This window comes from Echiichthys vipera (assembly GCF_963691815.1).
Source record: "Echiichthys vipera genome assembly, chromosome: 20".
NCBI classification, from domain to species: Eukaryota; Metazoa; Chordata; class Actinopteri; order Perciformes; family Trachinidae; genus Echiichthys; species Echiichthys vipera.
Window position 1 is genome coordinate 923,137 of NC_139845.1, and position 7,500 is coordinate 930,636.

A 7,500-nucleotide genomic window follows, 5' to 3' on the forward strand; every position below is an offset into this window, starting at 1 on the left:
CAACATAAATGTAGTTATTGTCGTTATAAAAGTGTCTCTCACTCACGTCGGTGATCATAACTGGCTGCTGAGGTTCAGGCTCAAACAGACTCCGGTCTCCTGGAGCTACTGGGCCGGGTCTGACCAACCGGGCAACCCCACTGCTGGACTTCTTTTTTGTTGTTGACACGAGGATCTGGAGACTCTAGATCAGGGATGTCAAAGTCAAACACATCAGAGGCCGTGCTGAACGTTGACATCTGCCCTGAACGCTGATGAATATTGAAGCCACTTGCGGCGCTGCAGTGAGTTTGCGGGCTAACGTTGCATTGTGGGTAATGTAGTTTTGGTGCGTGAAAAACACCAACAGGCGGCTGTGGCGTGCGGGCCGGTTCTAATACTCATCAAACATCATCCGGCAGATGAAATATTGACTCCTCGTATCGACGAGACAAAACTACATTACAGGATCTAATTTGAAGCGACTGCGGACGAGGCGATGATGGTGCAGAGAGGAGGGAGCGAGCTGCTGCGGCGAGCCGTCGGTCGCTTGTTCAGGGCGCCGTAATCGTCCTGAATCATTGACTCGGAGAGGGAACTAGTTTATGCAAGAGTCAGGGTCACTTTGTGTGAACACACCTGTGTTTGATGAGAGGAGGGAGCCGACGGAGGTGAGAGGACTTCATTAAGTCCCACTGTGCCTCCGTCCCGTGCCCCAGCACGTGTCACGGCTAAAGTCTGGTTCCTTTGACCAGTGTGAGTGCAACCGTACCACGTCTAGGAGCGGCACGCTTGCCGTCCACGGCCCGTTTGGGAGAGGTGGGCTTTAGTAAAGCACGTTTGCACGTGTACGAGCACGAGGCCTACGGTGGTTCTGAGGTCATTTCCTGTGCGCCTGTTGCGCCTCCCCCGGACCCCTCAGACCTTGGGCCGGGCTCCTCCCCCGTCAGGGCCCAGACCTGCAGCTCGGCTCCTCCCCCGTCAGGCCCCAGTCCTGCAGCCGGGCTCCTCCCCCGTCAGGACCCGTGTGCTGGGATGTTTCCTCGCTGCCTCAGGCTCCGTCTCCTCTCAGGAGGAAGGGGGGAGGGTGGGGAGGACAGGGACCCCCTCCCTTTGTCCCCCTGAGCCCCGGGGCCTGCAGGAGGCTCTCAGGTCTCTGAGGAGCTGCAGGACCAAACACAATCATCACGTGGTTTTATGGACTCGGTCGCTTCAGAGGGAAACTCTTCAGCATTCGGTCAGTTTTACCTTTTTCTCTCAGACTCAAAACAAAACATCACAAGTTTGATTTCAGGATTCTGACGTTTTAAAAAGTAATCGTTTAAATTTAAACTGCGTGAAACACTGAAGAGCACGTTTGTGTTCTGGACTTTCATAGAAAAGCTGGTTGAGTTGTTGAAGTTAAAGATAAACAAAACTTTTTTCTTTAGGTTTTGAACTGTTCAAAAACTAATTTAACATCTTTTTGTGCTGGTTTTGCATCTATTTTTAGTCTTTTTGCATCTTTTTGTGCTGGTTTTGCATCTATTTTTAAACATTTTGCATCTTTTTGTGGTGGTTTTGCATCTATTTTTAGTCATTTGGCATCTTTTTGTGGTGGTTTTGCATCTATTTTTAGTCATTTTGCATCTTTTGTGCTGGTTTTGCATCTATTTTTAGTCATTTTGCATCTTTTGTGCTGGTTTTGCATCTATTTTTAGTCATTTTGTATCTTTTTGTGGTGGTTTTGCATCTATTTTTAGTCATTTGCATCTTTTTGTGGTGGTTTTGCATCTATTTTTAGTCATTTAGCATCTTTTTGTGCTGGTTTTGCATCTATTTTTAGTCATTTTACATCTTTTTGTGGATGTTTTGCATCTGTTTCACTCATGTTGTGCGTCTTTGTCACCCTTTCTCGTCTCCGTGGTGATTCTCCAGAATAAACTTTCCCTTTTAGTGACTTCCCCTCGTTAAATCGTTTGCATCTTTAATGGAAATAACGACGTGTTTGCGTTCGATGCCCGGTGGCCGTCGGCTGAACCGCGGCTTCAGTGTTGAGTTGTTTTGTGCGTTGGAGTGTTGGAGTGTGGATTGTGCGTCCGCCGCTCTTTGTGGCTGCATCTGTGCGTCTCTATTGTCTGCGAGGGTCCATCTGCCGTCCTCCAGCTCCGCTCGGCCCCGTCCTCACCCCCCTGCAGCCCCCCCCCCCACCCCCCCCCCCCCCTGCAGAGCCAGCTGTCCCTCAGCAAACCTTTCACTTCACACAACAACACTCGTGTGACTTCTGTTTGTCTGTGTTCCTGTTTTTAGACGATTCTCTGATCTCAGTGAACGTGCAGTCGCTAAAAACAGACTTTCTTTAAGTGTCTGAAGGTTTTTCATCCACGCAAAACAAGAAACCACAAGTTTATTTATGGGAAAAATGTATTTTAATGAGTAATTTACAACGTTTTAATGCAAAAATCCCAAACGTTTCCTGGTTTTGCTGCTTTTCTTTGTAGTTTTGAAAACTTTAGATTTATTAATAACTGTAAAAAAAGTTCATCTGTCGACTGTTTTAAAAGAAAATGTGAAAACACTTTATAGATTTTGTGTATTTGGGACTTTTGTCGTATATTTACACACATATTTTGTGTATTTCAGTCTTTAATTCACTGACGCAGCTGTGATTTAAGATAAAAACACACGATTCGTTTCTCACCACGTCAAAAGTGACGACGTTTGTGTGAAAAAGACGGAAACAAAGAAACAAAGAAATGTTTCTGTCTTTAGGTTTTAAACTGTTGTTTTTAGACAAAACAACAACTTTTTTTACTCATTTCTGACGTTTTAAGACCAAAACGAATCAGAAATTTAATTCTGAGTCAAAATAAATATATAACTTTATTTATCCCCGAGGGGAAATTAGGTCATCGTAGCAGGGGAACAAAACAATCAGAGATACAAAAAAATCCCTCCCAGAGTGGATCAGGATCCACAGAAACCCTCCCAGAGTGGATCAGGATCCACAGAAACCCTCCCAGAGTGGATCAGGATCCTCAGAAACCCTCCCAGAGTGGATCAGGATCTGCAGAAACCCTCCCAGAGTGGATCAGGATCCTCAGAAACCCTCCCAGAGTGGATCAGGATCCACAGAAACCCTCCCAGAGTGGATCAGGATCCACAGAAACCCTCCCAGAGTGGATCAAGATCTGTAGAAACCCTCCCAGAGTGGATCAGGATCCACAGAAACCCTCACAGAGTGGATCAGGATCCACAGAAACCCTCCCAGAGTGGATCAGGGTCCTCAGAAACCCTCCCAGAGTGGATCAGGATCCACAGAAACCCTCCCAGAGTGGATCAGGATCCTCAGAAACCCTCCCAGAGTGGATCAGGATCCACAGAAACCCTCACAGAGTGGATCAGGATCCACAGAAACCCTCCCAGAGTGGATCAGGATCCACAGAAACCCTCCCAGAGTGGATCAGGATCCACAGAAACCCTCCCAGAGTGGATCAGGGTCCTCAGAAACCCTCCCAGAGTGGATCAGGATCCACAGAAACCCTCCCAGAGTGGATCAGGATCCTCAGAAACCCTCCCAGAGTGGATCAGGATCCACAGAAACCCTCCCAGAGTGGATCAGGATCCACAGAAACCCTCCCAGAGTGGATCAGGATCCTCAGAAACCCTCCCAGAGTGGATCAGGATCCTCAGAAACCCTCCCAGAGTGGATCAGGATCCACAGAAACCCTCCCAGAGTGGATCAAGATCTGTAGAAACCCTCCCAGAGTGGATCAGGGTCCACAGAAACCCTCCCAGAGTGGATCAGGATCCTCAGAAACCCTCCCAGAGTGGATCAGGATCCACAGAAACCCTCCCAGAGTGGATCAGGATCCTTAGAAACCCTCCCAGAGTGGATCAGGATCTGCAGAAACCCTCCCAGAGTGGATCAGGATCCACAGAAACCCTCCCAGAGTGGATCAGGATCCACAGAAACCCTCCCAGAGTGGATCAGGATCCACAGAAACCCTCCCAGAGTGGATCAGGATCCACAGAAACCCTCCCAGAGTGGACCAGGATCCACAGAAACCCTCCCAGAGTGGATCAGGATCCACAGAAACCCTCCCAGAGTGGATCAGGATCCACAGAAACCCTCCCAGAGCGGATCAGGATCCACAGAAACCCTCCCAGAGTGGATCAGGATCCTCAGAAACCCTCCCAGAGTGGATCAGGATCCACAGAAACCCTCCCAGAGCGGATCAGGATCCACAGAAACCCTCCCAGAGTGGATCAGGATCCACAGAAACCCTCCCAGAGTAAATCAGGATCCACAGAAACCCTCCCAGAGTGGATCAGGATCCACAGAAACCCTCCCAGAGTGGATCAGGATCTGCAGAAACCCTCCCAGAGTGGATCAGGATCCTCAGAAACCCTCCCAGAGTGGACCACGATCCACAGAAACCCTCTCAGAGTGGATCAGGATCCACAGAAACCTCCTCACCTCCTGCTCCGTGGTTGCCGTGGCAGCAGGAGGATGAAACCCTTATAAGCGCCCGGTTTGGCTCAGCAGACGTCCTTAATCCCGGTAATCCAACACGTTAAACGCTTGTTTTCTCGGGGCGCCGACCCTGGCACCGGAAGCTCCCCGCGGGCCCGGTTGGACCCCCTCCGGTCCCGGTCTGGCACTCCCAGCTCCCGGCCGTGCAGCCAAGAGGAGGCTGAATTAGTAAAGCGTCTTCTCTACGGAGTCAGAGTCTCTCCGAATTCTTTACTCTACAACCTTTAAATCACTCCTTCAACAATAAAAGCCTCACATTGGAATCATCCCTTCACATTAAAAGCACGGGCTTCTCCCTTTGAACCTGGATTTAACTCCTGGACACGAAGACGCTTCTGTTTTAGTGCGTTCAACACACACCTGCATCTCTGACGCGCCCTGAAGTGACGTAAACACCAGTGAGGGTCCAGTTTCATAAAGAAGGTTCTGGATCCGATCGTGGCCGAGGAGGAGGGAGGAAGGAGGGAGGGGGGGGGGGGGGGGGGTGTTAAAGGAAGTCGCTCCACTCCGTGATTCGGTCGTTTCAGGCACAAATTATTCATCTGAGGGAACAAACGCAGTCGTTTGAGGGCATGAATTACTAAAGAGAGGGAATCAAAAGTTATTTAAGGGAAAGATTCATCATCTCCAGAGCAGGGGCGATGCTTTTACTGTGAAGGGACATTTACACTTCCTATCCAACGCAAAACAACCACAGAGAGACACAAAACAACTACAAAGACACACAAAACAACCACAAAGAGGCACAAAACAACTACAAAGAGACACAAAACAACCACAAAGAGGCACAAAACAACCACAAAGAGACACAAAACAACTACAAAGAGACACAAAACAACCTCAAAGAGACACAAAACAACTAAAAAGAGACACAAAACGACTACAAAGAGACAAAACAACTACAAAGAGACAAAACAACCACAAAGAGACGCAAAACAACCACAAAGAGACACAAAACGACCACAAAGAGACACAAAACAACAACAAAGAGACAAAACAACTACAAAGAGACACAAAACAACCTCAAAGAGACACAAAACAACTACAAAGAGACACAAAACAACCTCAAAGAGACACAGAACAACCACAAAGAGACACAAAACAACCACAAAGAGACACAAAACAACTACAAAGAGACACAAAACAACCACAAAGAGACACAAAACAACTACAGAGACACAAAACAACTACAAAGAGGCACAAAACAACTACAAAGAGACACAAAACAACAACAAAGAGACAAAACAACAACAAAGAGACACAAAACAACTACAAAGAGACACAAAACAACTACAAAGAGACACACAACAACTACAAAGAGACACAAAACAACTACAAAGAGACACAAAACAACCACAAAGAGACACAAAACAACTACAAAGAGACACAAAACAACAACAAAGAGACAAAACAACAACAAAGAGACACAAAACAACTACAAAGAGACACAAAACAACCACAAAGACACAAAACAACTACAAAGAGACACAAAACAACTACAAAGAGACACAAAACAACAACAAAGAGACAAAACAACAACAAAGAGACACAAAACAACTACAAAGAGACACAAAACAACCACAAAGAGACACAAAACAACCACAAAGAGACACAAAACGTTGGATGTTTGTGTTTAAAGCTGTTAAATTTTTATTGATCGCTGATCGATACCTGGATCGGGGGTCCGATTGGCGCCCGTGGCCGTTTCCTGCCGTCGGCTCGATGCTGCAGCTGTGTCACATTCCACTGTACGGCTTCACATGAAGGGAATCAGACCCGCGGGCCGTTTGATTTGCATTTAAATGGATTAATCGTCGGCTGTCGGTGTGACGGGCGGAGACGCCGTCACCTGATCACGCTGTTTGTTTTTCAACAGGAGGAAATTAAAAGTCCAGGTGCAGTGTGTGTGTGAGTGTGTGTGTGTGTGTGTGTTTGTGTGTTTGTGTGTGCGTGCGTGCGTGCGTGCGTGCGTGTGTGTGTGTGTGTGTGTGAGATACCTGCTGCCACCGCGTCCTGTTCTCCATTCACTCTCAGCTCCTCGCTCTCCGGGAGGGCCCGCACTCTCACCCGCTGACCTTTGAGACAATCAGAGGCTGAATGGCGCGGTGGCAGCGGCGGCGGCGGCCCCCGGGGTCCTGGTGCAGGCGGCTGCCCGGGAACCCCTGTGGTTTACATGGATCCTCTGGAACAATGGCCCCACGGCGCCTCTTTGTTCAGGGGCAGAGAACAACAGGTGGAGGTAGAGTCCCGCTCTAACGCGGCTCTCCGTAAGAATCACCTGCTGTGGAGAGACTTTACCTCCCACGCAGTCAGCAGGTCTCAGTGCGTCCAACAGGGCCTCATGGTGTGTTTCTCTGGGCCTGGGCCTCGGGGTGGAGGGCCCCGCGGGTCCCCCCTTTTCTTGGAAACACCTGATGTTTCAGTCTTAAGTCGTAGTTCCTGTAGTTAGTTGGTGTGTGTAAAGTGTTTCCTATGAGCTCCGCTCGGCTGATCAGAGCAGAGACTAAACCCCTAAAGAGCCTTTTATCACCAACACCTCAGTCCACCTTAAAGCTGCAGCCTTCAGCTTGTGTTTTAAGGTGGTCTGACTCATTAGTGATGCAGCAGCGAGGCCCTGAATGGATGTAACCCCCCCTCCCTCTCTCTGGGCGGACGATACAGAGCCCTTTTATTTTGAAAATCTGCTCGTTTGGATTCTAACTTTCTATGTTTAAACGCATAATTAAATGTGATCTGTTACTTTTGCGTTTGAGGCCTTTTATCTTGTGCAGCGAGCGAGGACACAGAAACCCCCCCCCCCTCCCTCACCCGCTCACACACATACACACACACACACACACACACACACACACACACTGTAGTCCACAGAACAGAGGGAGAGGAAGAAGGCCGTGGCGGCGGAGGCGGCGGCGTTTGTGGCGGGAGGCGAAGGGGCGGTGGGATGGAATATAAAATATTTAGAGAACTGCTTCTTTAGTGTGAAGGTGAAACAGAAGGAGAGGTTT

The 7,500-nt window shown here is 48.5% G+C and overlaps 1 protein-coding gene across 2 annotated transcripts in view; it reads left to right on the forward strand.

Moving 5' to 3' along the window:
• Window positions 1-7,500, forward strand: part of phf21b (PHD finger protein 21B) — a 33,844-nt gene that overhangs the window by 14,954 nt on the left and 11,390 nt on the right. The window lies entirely within an intron of this gene.